Raw genomic sequence first — 12,893 nt, forward strand, 5'->3', positions numbered from 1 at the left:
AAATTCAAGACACGTTGAAAAAAATATGAAGAAGAGAAGCGACCCAAAAAATTGAGAGGTGCTACAGACGAAGTCTGAACGCAGTTCAGCTGGCGATGACGTTAAAAAAGTAAATGTTAAAGAATGTTAAAGGACGTTAATCACAGTGAATATATAACTTTTTAATTAGAACCTGTTGCCACATTTAAATGTGTTGAGCGTTTTCCTGTTGAATTCGATGGCGACAATTTAAAAATTGTTGGAAAATAATAGGAGGGCACAGATGGACTAATGACTTTCTTAACTAAAAAACAAATTACAATGGATGATTTGGATGATAAATTCGACGATGAAAATTTATCAAAATTATGCATATTTATTATACCGTCCAGGAGCACTGTATTCTGAAACTAATTCAAATAAAGTAAAATCAAGTAGAGGCAAAAAATACAATAAACTAATAAAAGAAATTGTTAGTGTCTATTTTCCAAAAGTATATCAAGTACCGTTAGATTCAGAACCAAGTTCGGCTGAAAGCAGTTCAGCTGAGAAGACGGGTGAAGGGCTAATTAAGAAATAAACGGGAAAATTGGTCGAGTATATCTGGATGAACGATGTTCGAGATTTAATCGATAGATTAGCAGTCATTCATGGCGGAGAACTAGCGGGGAATAAAGATTTTCACAATGAAAAATTTGGCATAACGCAAATGCTGACGAAGAAATTTATGAACTTTAACAGCAACAATCCGAAGGGAATTCCATAGTTGATCATATTTATGAACAATCTTCCACACACGTTCTGGACAAGCGAAACACATGGGAAAGGCCTCATAAACACTCTGAACAACAAAGTTCCGTTCGAAATGCATCTTCCAGGCAACTCGTTCTGTGGTCCAGGAACTAAATTGGACGAGCGACTAACGCGCGGTGATCTGGAAATTAATCCACTAGATGAGGCTTGTAAAAGACATGATATCGCCTACAGACATCACAAAGATTTAGAAAAAAGACCTGAAGCCGATAAAGAACTTTAGTTAGCTGCGAAAGAAAGAATGCTTGGGAGCGATGCTTCTTTAGGTGACAGAATTGCAGCAACTGCAGTTAGAGGGGTAATGTATGGAAAGAGGAAATTAGGAATGGGTGCAGCCGGTGCTGCTTTAGGTGTGGATGACAATGGTCGGGGAGCTTAATCTTATTAAATTTTTTAATCTATATAAATGAACATCGACTCAATCGATTATACTACACTGCCTAGCGGCAAAACCAAGCCAAAATCAATTCAGTTTAAGCAGAATAATGATCAGCTAAATGCGATTGAGCCATTTTTGACTGATGCACAAAAGAGAAAGAAAGAGAAAGCGGCAGCTGAAGTTGGTGGTAATTTACTCATTATGATAGGTATTCCTGTTGTAAAAAAAGATTATCGAATATCTAACACAAAAGAGGTAAGGAAAAGGCTTAATACAACACGAAGGTGGTTTTCTTGCGCAAATTTTGGCTGCATTACCATATCTAGCAACTATTGGCTCACTTGCTGGCGGATCTGCAGCAATCGCAAATGCAGTCATAAACTAAAAGAAAGCTGACAAAGAGCTAGAAGAACAGAAAAGACACAACTTGGAAATGTAGAATAAAGATGGAGCTGGCGCAGCCAGAAAGGCGAAAAAAAGAAAAAAATTCGAAAAAATCATAAAAAATTTAGCAATCTCTTGTCTAAGAATTAGTTAAAGAATTAAAAATTACATACTTTCATGTCATTTATATGACTGATGAACTGCCCAACGAAGCGAAAAATTTTGAATATGGATTTGTAAATGTAGATACTTCTGACAATGTTGGCACCCATTGGATCTGCTATTATAAGAATAAGGATAAAAAATTCGTTTTTGATTCATGTGGAGGAATTATTCCCAAACAGCTCGTTAACTATTTGGGAAAAAATTATCTGTACTACAATAGCGAGAGAGCACAAAATTTCAATGAAATAATTTGCGGCCATTTGTGTTTGTTTGTTTTAGAACTTTTATGCAAAAATTATAAGTTTAATAATGTCTTTAACATGCTATATCGTCATTTCTGGAAACAAACTCGTTCAGAACTTTGATGGAGACTCAATTGAAGAGTTTCGATCAAAAATCGATGTTTATGCGTCAATAGGCCTAAAGATATACATGGTAACCGTGTGGTTTCGGAAAGAGTTGAACAACACTTTTAAGGTGACTAAAACTTTCGTTTACTTTAAAGCCAGAAGAATTGTAGACATAATAGACCCTATAAATGGTTATGATCCTGTCACCAAACAGTACTTAGAAAGAGAATATGTTACAAAACCCGAATACATAAGCATTCTAACACAGTTCAATAACTATTTTATCGCTACAAAGCTTAATGAAAAAACTAATCAGATTTATCAAGACAACTATAACACTATAAAGCACTTCTTTACAAAAAAGGAAGCAGAAAAAGCTCTTGAAAATTATTTTTCAATGGCAGATTTAACGCCATATTTAAGTCAAATAAGTGATCTTCAGAAAAGAATGTATCACAAACATAAACTGAAATTTGACTTTCATTCTGACATGGAAATAGTGACGTACACATTTGGGCATGATGTAAAAATCAAGAGAATTATTTTATTTGGAGCCAATGTAAATCGTGACCTGTCGCCTACTGAATTTAAAATAGAGATAAAAAGATTCGATGCTGATGAACTGCAAATTTTATATCCAACACAGTTCAATAATGCATCATTTAAAATGAAAAAGAAGGATAAAATATTTATATCTCTAAACGAATCTGTTAAGTTTGTCCATGTTTCAGGCGAATTAATCATGTTTGGTGAATGGACAGTGGCAGCTGAAGCAGATGCAGTCTGACGGCAGGTCTAAGCCTGTTCCAGTTGGCACTGAACGCTGAAATTATATCATCATATTTTTTTTAAATCTATTTAAATTGACGTTCACGCTTCGCACTCAGCTCTTCAGAGCAATCGTTTGTCGAAGACAAACTTAGTCCTTATGCACGTTCACATTTATTGCTTGAAGTGTAAAAAATTCACTGAGGCACAGAATCCACACAGAGTAGCAACTAAAAAGGGCAGAGAGAGGATTAAAGGTCTTTTCACAATATGTAAAAGTAAAAAGAGTAGGTTAGTTTAAAAAAATTTGTAGGTGAAAAGGTGGGTGATTGTCCTGAAGGACTGAGCACACTTAAGGTGTGCGATTTGCCTTCCCCCATTTCTGAAGAAATCATTAATGAGCTGCATAAACCAATGAGAAAAAAAATTTACGTGAAGAACTGTAATTTCTCTAGGTATAGATGATCTTTGGCAGGCCGACTTAGTCAAAATGGGCTCGGGCAATTTGGAAGGAATTTCGAAGATAAATCATGGATATAAATATTTATTGGCTGTCATCGATGTCTTCTCTAACGATTCCTGGGCTGTTCCAATTAAAGACAAAACAGGGAAGAATGTGGCTGTTGCTCTCAATAAAATATTCAGCACTCGACACCCAAAAAATCAGCAGACAGACAATGGGTAAAGAACTGTATAACAAAGATTTTCAGGAGCCGATGAAAAAATACATCAACCATTATTCGACCTTCACAGAGATGAAAGCATCAGTTGTTGAACTATTCAAAAGAACACTTAAGAAAAAGATGTGGAACAGATTTGCTCTTCAAGGAAATTATAAATGGGCTGTCATAGTCTCGAAATTAGTCGACGAAAACAAGAACATGAGGCATTCGACTATAAAAATAGCTCCAAATGACATAGATGAAGATGCTGAAAAAAATCTTGCTGAAGACCGTTTACGTGACAAAGTTCCCGGATGCTGAGCCAAAATTTAAAATTGGCAACAAAGTGAGGATCAGTAAACTGAAAGGACTTTTTGAGAAGGGCTACACGGCCAATTGGTCAACGGACACTACAGAAGACGAAATATCCAGATGTGTATCTCGTTGAAAAAGTTCTGAGAAAGAAAGGGGATAAGGTTTATGTGAAGTGGTTACGCTTCGATAATTCACACAACATTTGGGTGAGTAAAGCGAATGTACTCGTAGACTAAGTCACAGAGTTCTGCCAGAGCAGCGACCACTGAAGCAACGGCTGCGCCAGTCTTAGACTGCGTATAGTCTGATGAAGATTTATTATATCGTTAATCAACTGCTCTTGAGTGTAATTATTCAAAATATTAAAGTAATTATGCCAACAAATAATTCTCAAAGTTTCTTTTATACTTTGGTATAAATTGACTGAGTCAGGGCTATAATTCGTCTTAACAGTTCTTCACAATTAGGATGTCGATCATCGATTCTGTATAGCTGTTTCCGCAAATTTTTCCTCTGTGCTCTAATTACATAATAATCATATTCACATTCATCGTCAAATAACTTCAGAAGAATAAAAGTTAGTCTTAAATTTTCATTAATTGTTTGAGGAACAACATGTGGTTATATTTCTCTAATTTGTTGTCTTAAGTTTTGAATGTCTTCTCTTCTTTTCTTTAGAACACACATCGCCATTTCCTTATCAATCTGTAAATCTTCAATTTGCTCTTGTAGTTTCTACACACCATATTTTCGAACGGCTGGTAAAACTTCTTCACAAACCCAAACTTGAAAATCTTCTGCAAAAGGCATTTTGGATTTCATAACTAGAGAATAGAGACCGAGTTCATTGATACATTTCTTTGAAGGATGCATATTTTTCAATAGCACCATGGCGGTGCTATTGAAATTTTCAGATGTTTTGCATTATTTTTGTTTAACATGATCTTAAGTTGCTTTCCTAGGACGACCATAGCCTAACAGATCAGCAACACGATTCGCATAATACCAAAATTTCTCTTTTCATCGTTAATGATGAACACTTGCTCATTGTTGTATGTAAGCTTATTGATGAGGTCTGCAATCGACTCCATTTAAGAGAAATAATTTTTAATATATTTGTATATATTTTTGATAGCGTCATTTCTCCACTATCGAAATTGTCATATGTCTGTAGGCGACTTTAAATTGTTTCCAATTTGCAGGGGGAGAATATTCTCCCTCTGTAATTCCGTGCAAAAATGCTAGAACGTCGTTCGTGATGAACGCAGTTCAAAGCCTGCTTCAGCTGGCGCTGATGTTGTCTAGGACTGGCGACTGACGTTGCCTCCGACTGCGTCTGCTTTTGCTTTAGCCGTCGCTGGTTCATTGATAAAAACAGTGTTTAGTCTTGATGATAGACCTACGCTTAATTCAATATATGTTTTCGTATATTTTTTGCAATTCTACTAAAATTATTTTCATATAAATGTATCAAACAGTACGAATGAGGAAACGAACGCTTTCATGTTTCCTATCTGTCTGTTATCCTGATGACGAAGAAGAAGATATAATCTCTACAGTCATAAATGAATTAACAGACGAAAGCGTGAGTTATTTATGCAGTCTCAGCGAAGATGAAATTTGTAATATATATGAATACTTTAAAAAAGAATTGTAAGTGGCAGCCGCTGGATTAACGCACGTTAAAGTCGAGGCAGTCTTATAACTTAGTCTGCATTCGATCGTCGACTTTCGTCAAGATTTAGCTATATCTGCAGGCGGTAAATATTTATTGAGTGGAATTCCATAAAGAATAAAGCGCAATATGTCTTCTATCGATCAAAACACCCTTTTCAGCGTGACTACTTGACCTATGGAAAAAAGTTTTTTAAATGAGACCCAGATGCACTCTGCTATTTCTGATTGTGGCCGCGCTAGTTGAACGCTGAGGCTTGCGGCCAGATGAGAAGAGCAAAGCAGCTAAATATTTATCTGATTACGGATACTTGGATAGTCCAGAAGGGCACAGCCTTAGATTAGATTAGATTTACTTTCATTCCAATTGATCCATAGTGAGGCGGTCCTCCAGGATGTAGAACATGTCACAAATACAATACATGACAAATATTTACTACTAAAACAAATAAGCTAATGTAACATCCCGCAGCTCCCTAGTGGAATGATCGTCATTTTTAATGAACCCTATATGAAAGAGTCATTTTACAAATAATAATGCACTAAATTTAAAATTAAAAAGTTTTTTTATTTATTCATAAGGTAATAAACATGTAATACAACTACTATAATACTTATTTACAATGAACACATTACTGCACTGAAATGGTGCATAAGTTAGATTGTACAAATGCTTCAGCAGACGCTCAGTTAAGAGATTCATTAATGTTGTTTCAGCTAACACACAATCTCAAGACAACTGGCGAGTTAAGTGAAAATGCAACATTAAATATCATGAAGAAACCTAGATGCGGTGTAGAAGATTCATTTGGTGGTTGTAGAACTACCATTTATAAATGGAATCAGAAGAATATATAGAGTTTCTATAAAGGAGCAACCAAAGTGTTAGAAATAACGGAAGCATTCCTTGTATGGGAAAAGTTTGCTGATATTAAATTTCACCTCAGCAATAATAACCCCGACATCTTAATTTCTAATGAAAGACGGCTACATAAAAATGACTACCGGCATATGGTCATCGCTGTCAAAAGGATCTGGACAGAAAAGGAATTGTGTTAGGTCATGCATTTTTTCCAAACAAGAATAATGATCCAATGGAAAGACACATGGACGATGATGAGTTATGGTGCTTAGAAATCAACAAAAATACACCGAAACATCGTACAAATTTATTTGAAGTCTTAATTCACGAAATTGGCCACTCATTAGGGCTGTATCATTCCAATATTTACGAATCAATAATTTATCCATACTATAATGGCTCACACTTAGAATTGTTTCAAGATGATATTCACGCCATCCAAAGTTTGTATGGTAAAAAAATAATTACACAGCCAGCGATACCGGCTCAGCCATCAACACAGCCTTCTATACCAAATCAAAGAAATGAGTCATTATGTCAAATGAAAAAGTTCGATCACTTATATTTTGTAGATGGGCCCTATATATTTTTCACAAGAACTGGATTTCGATAAGTGATAATAAGCCACAATTAATCAGTTTGTTAACATCCTTACCGCAAAATATTTAAAAAATAGATGGAATATACCAAAGACCAAGCGGCGAAGTTCTGTTATTTGTCGACAATACGATATACATGATGAATTACACACACTTCACTTAATTCCAGGGTATCCAAAATGAATATCTAGTGCTGGATTACGTAAAAACTTGTATTAAATGCTATAGCCAACCCTTATTCAGGAAGAATATTTTTATTCTTTAATGGACTTTTCTATGCAGAATCAGATTTATGTAGCTTTACATATAAATCGCGAGGAGTTATAAATACAGAATTTCCAGGATTGCCAGCTAAAATGACTTCTGCGTTTCGGTACATTAATGGGCTGTTGTATTTTTTCATGGATGAAACTTTCTATGAATATAATGAATTCACAAAAAAGTTGATAGACCTGGCGCAAGTGATCTGTCTTTGTTTGGTGTTGAATGTAGAGAACTGGTTCGTAAGGTAATAAATGTTCAGAAAGATACATTGCAAAAATTAGATAACTTTACTTTGCTCTAATGATATTTTTTCTACATGAATGGAAGCACAATCGCAGTCTGAACGCAGTTCTAAGACTGGTGCCGCCGATGAATATCAGTCCAGAACTAAACTGTGTAAATATTGCAATACTGACCAATCAATTGATCATTTTCGTACACAGAAATACACGAAAGATGGCAATAGACCAATGTGTAGACAGTGTTCAAATAAATTTCATGTAAAAAACTACAGTGAAAATCAAATTCCTTGTATATCTGGAAAAACATTGCTAAATATTACTATAAAGAGCATTTACGACGAATTCCGAGTGAAGAACATTCGAAAGTATTGTTGTCGATGGAAGTAGATAAAACATCTGTTGAAGCAGCTGCAGAACTGCATCCAGCCTCAAAACAAAAAAAAAAAAAAATAAAAAATAAAAACAAAAAAATTATTGGTTATCAAGAAATTAAAGATCTAAGTTGTTTCTACAGAAATCTTTCACATAAACACGGTAGTAGATGTAAGAAGTGCATATTAGAACATATGAAAAATGAAAGGCAAAATAACAATTGAATCTCGAGTCTGTTGTTTTTTATTTCCTTTAAAAGAGATGGACAAATATAGACGGAGTCTGCTGGAAGTCCTCGATTAGAAAAGTTGCTCTACTTCACGATTTATAGAAATGGGTCTGCGAATCTGAGAGTCTATTGTGTTTTATTTCCTTTAAAACAGACGGCCAAATGGAGACGCAGACTTCTGGAAATCGCCGATTAAGTTTCGTACAGCTTCACGATTTGATGGAGAACGTCACAGTCGTTCAACTTCACAATTACTGTAGGAGGAATAATTTAAGAGGGTATAGTAAATTAAATAAAGCTCATGTAATTAGCTTTATTATTAGACAGCCAACTGGAGCCCGCTTAGACAGGCAGATCAATCTTGGGAAGCGATTGTCTTTTTATAAAATTGGTAGCGATGATGAGATTTTCGAGACTAAAGTACTAATGAAGAAAAATTATTCTTTTTCTATACGGATTTATTTGAGAAACCGAGAGACAGACACAAGGTTAGAGACTTTGTGGTCGATGCAGTGTTTTCAAACAGGCTACAGACCATAAATTTTCAGAACAACACCAACTCGATTGAGCCTGGTCACTTCATGACCGCACTGAAGTCGAAAATTAAGCGAATTGTTAAGCATAATCTAAGAGTACATTGCAGACTGAAAGACAAATTTAAACTTTTTTGTGAGTACCAGATGCAGATAGACGGAAATATTATGGAATTTCAGTTCCAGACAGAAAACTATAGGATTAGAAATGAACGAGAGTTATCTAAAAAATTTAGGCTCGGTAGACGAACTATCTTGTCAAGAATGGATGATTTTCAAGCTCGTGGATCGGGATGGTCATTAAACAGAATTATTAGATTCCAGTTAGGAATAAACAGATATGTTCCGTTGAGAGGATCGTCCTACATCGAATTACCAGATAAAATCAAAAATAAAAAAGCTTGCATTGACGTAAAAAATAACGATCAGAAGTGTTTTCTGTGGGCTATAAAATTTGCGCTTTATCCTGTAGATAAAAATGCTGAAAGAGTATCGAAGTTTAAAAATGTCAGCCTTGAGCTCGATCAGAAGCTTGAAAATGTTCAGTTTCCCGTACTGGTTTATCATATTCCAAAAATCGAGAGTAGAATCGAGGTGTCCATCAACGTCTAGTCGTTTGATGACAACTATCAGGTGTACCCACTGAAAATTACGAAAGTGGGAGAGAGAAACATGTAAATCTACATTATTTCAAGTTTGGGGACAATTCGCATTACTGTCGGTTAAAAGACTTACCTCATCTTGTTTATGCTCAGATACTAAAACATAAAGAAGCAAAATTTCTTTGTGCCATGCGCTTGCTCACTTCAACAGCAGCCGGCCGGTGTGGCCGTGCGGTTAAAGGCGCTTCAGTCTGGAACCGCGTGACCGCTACGGTCGCAGGTTCGAATCCGGCCTCGGGCATGGATGTGTGTGATGTCCTTAGGTTAGTTAGGTTTAATTAGTTCTAAGTTCTAAGCGACTGATGACCTCAGAAGTTAAGTCGCATAGTGCTCAGAGCCATGTGAACTTCAACAGCAAGCGGAGGCTCGATGAGCACACACCAAGTCGTTTGACTAACAATCCATTAAAAGTAGAAATCCCGTAAGAAGGATCATATGTTAATTTTAAAAATCATCAGCACATGCAGACAGTCACTTTCATTATTTATGCCGATTTTGAAAGTTTACTGTTGAAGATGGATAATTGTCAGCCAAATCCAGAAAGCTCATATACGATGAAATATCAAAAACACGAGCCGAGCGGATACCGCTTCTACATCAAATACGTGAATGGACACTATAAAGACTCTGTTGTGTACAGAGGACCGAACTGACAAATAAAGTTTATAGAATGCATTAAAAAAAGATGTCAAAGAGATTGGAAGAATTTATTCTGACAATGAAGAAATGATTCCGATGACTGCTGAAGAACGAAGAAGAGGCGGCAAATCTAAAGTTTGTACACTGTGCACATGCCACTTCACAAGAAAAATACGTCGCTCCATTGTCAAATAGTTGCGATCTTCAGCTGACACATCCGAAGTTTGTACCAATTTATTTGTATAATTTGTCCGGGTATGATTCGCATCTGTTTGTGAAAGAACTTGGCATTGATGAAAAGGAGATAGACGTAATACCACAAGCGAGGACAGATATATTAGTTTTGGGAAGAGGATAGAAAGTCTGAAGATGAGATTAATTGACAAATTTAAATTTATGGCTTTGTCACTTGACAAACTTTCATCGAATCTGACGAGACAACAGCTGAAAAACATCAGAAAATTCTTCCCAGAAGAATTGTTCGACTTGGTGATCAGTAATGGCGTCTATCCATTCATTTACATGGATTCTTGGAAGAAATTCGAAGAGACAGAATTACCACCAGGAGAAGAACTTTACAACAAATTGAACGACTGTGAAATAAGTGAAGAAGATTACAACCACGCTGAAATGATCTGGGAAAAATTTAGCACCAAAAATCTTGGCCAGTATCATGATCTGTACCTTAAAGCGGATGTGTTGTTACTCGCTGATGTGTTTGAAAATTTTAAACAAAAGTGTACAAAAACCTATGATTTGGACCCGTCGTGGTATTTCACTGCACCAGGTTTGTCTTGGGATGCGATGCTGAAAACTATTCAACAAGCGCTCGATTTGTTAAATGATTATGATATGATTTTGAAGGTCGAAAAGGACATACGAGGAGGAATATCACAGTCTTGCAAGAGGTGCGTGAAGGCAAACAACAAGCATATGAAGGACTTTGATGGTAACAAGATGCCAAATTATCTGACATATTTGGATGCAAATAATCTGTATGGCTGGGCTATGAGTCAAAATTTGCCTTATGGCGTATTCGAATGGAATGATCAAAAGAGCTTTAATTCTGCAAAAATAAGCGAGATGTCAAACATTTCTCGAGAGGGATACATATTCGAAGTAAATTTTGAATACCTGAAGGAACTGCACGATTTACATAAAGATTTACTGTTTGCGCCTGAAAATAAAATTGTACCTGGAACTAAAGAAAACAAGTTGTTGACTAAGCTGAATGACAAAGAGAATTATGTGGTTCACAATAAAAATCTCAAACAGTGTCTCTTTCTGGGAATGAAACTCACAAAAATACACAGAGTTTTAAAATTTAAGAAATCTGATTAAGTAAAGAAATACATAGATTTGTATGCGCAGATGAGAACCAAGGCTACAAACGACTTCGAGAAAGACTTCTACAAGCTGATGAATAACTCGTTCTTTGGCAAGACGATTCAAAATAACCGAAATCGAGTGGACATAAAAATGGTTTTAGATGGAGAGAAATGTGATAAGCTCGTAGCAAAACCAAACTTTAAAGGAAGAACAATATTTAATGTAAATGTGGTTGCCATCCACATGAACAAGACAAAAATCACATTTAATAAGCCTATCTTTGTCGGAATGAGCATACTCAACCTGTCTAAAGAACTAATGTACGACTTTCACTAGAGCACAATGAAGTCAAAATACGGACAGAACACTGAGTTGTGCTACCAAGACACGGACAGTTACGTATACAGAAGAGAAGACTTCTATGAGGACATGAAATCGATGCTTGATTGCTTTCATACGAGCGACTATTCAAAGGACAACATCTACGGAATTCCTCGAGTAAACGAGAAAGTTGTTGGAAAAATGAAGGATGAATGCCACGGAATAATTATGAAAGATTTCTGTGGCCTGAGGGCGAAAATGTACTCTTATAAAGTTGGCGACGAGGTGCAGAAGAAATCAAAAGAATTTAAGAAATGCGTGGTCAAAAATAGAATCAGCTTGAAAGATTATAAAGACTGCCTGTTCAACGACAGAGAACACTACTGAAGGATTAATGTGATTTGATGTGCAAAACTCGTTATTTACACAGTTGAAATAAACAAGAAGGCGCTGAGCCCGCATGACAATAAAAGTCGAGTGGATACACTGCCGTCCGGACATTACTCATTATTGTCATTGTCATCGTCCCAAATTTCAGTATAGTCACCATATTCATCATCACAGAATTCGTCTTCCAATTCAAAATATGACCATAATTCGGATCTGTTGCATATCATTTCTGCTAGCTCTTCAACAGTAAAAGTATTCTCATCTTCTTCTTCAGGTCTCATTTCAACAGTGTTGTCGTTGTTGTCGTCTGAGTCGATTTATAACACACGAGCAATAGTCTACATTTTAAAAAATGTATGTAAAATGAATACTCTCTTCAAGAAACGCAAGAATGCAAGTGGCTTGAAAGAAATTACAAAATTAAGTGAGCTAGAGGGAAACGTTTTATATAACATTAATGGATGTGAATATCTAACCGCCAGATATGGAGAGAAAACTTGTATAGAACTTAATGATTTTAAAGTTATTTTGCCAGACAGATATGCTAAATAAATTACTAACTGGGGTCTTCAGTTTTTTGAAGGTGGACAGATGAAATTGAGATATAAAGGAACGAAGATGCATAAAGATAAAAACAATGAATTTCATGATCTGGAATTCAGTAAGTGAAACTTTTTCTACTTCTTCCGCCATCGAGGCGGGACGGCGTGTTTCAGCTGAAATGCTGGTGGACTCCGTAGCGCTGACGTACAGAGTGCAGAGGCCTGAAGCTCAGTGAAGACTGAGTGGAAGGCGTTCGATAGGACATATTTTGCAGTTTTTTCTTACATTCACCTAGGGAAATCAGTCATTTCCCTTGGCGAACGTAAGAAAATAAAGAGGTGAACGGCGACGAACGAGGGTAAATTGTTGCGTTCACCTGAGGATTTTTAAGAGAATTTGAGCTGAAAAATTGGTTAAAG

The sequence above is a fragment of the Schistocerca serialis genome, chromosome 11 (genome assembly GCF_023864345.2).
Source record: "Schistocerca serialis cubense isolate TAMUIC-IGC-003099 chromosome 11, iqSchSeri2.2, whole genome shotgun sequence".
NCBI classification, from domain to species: Eukaryota; Metazoa; Arthropoda; class Insecta; order Orthoptera; family Acrididae; genus Schistocerca; species Schistocerca serialis.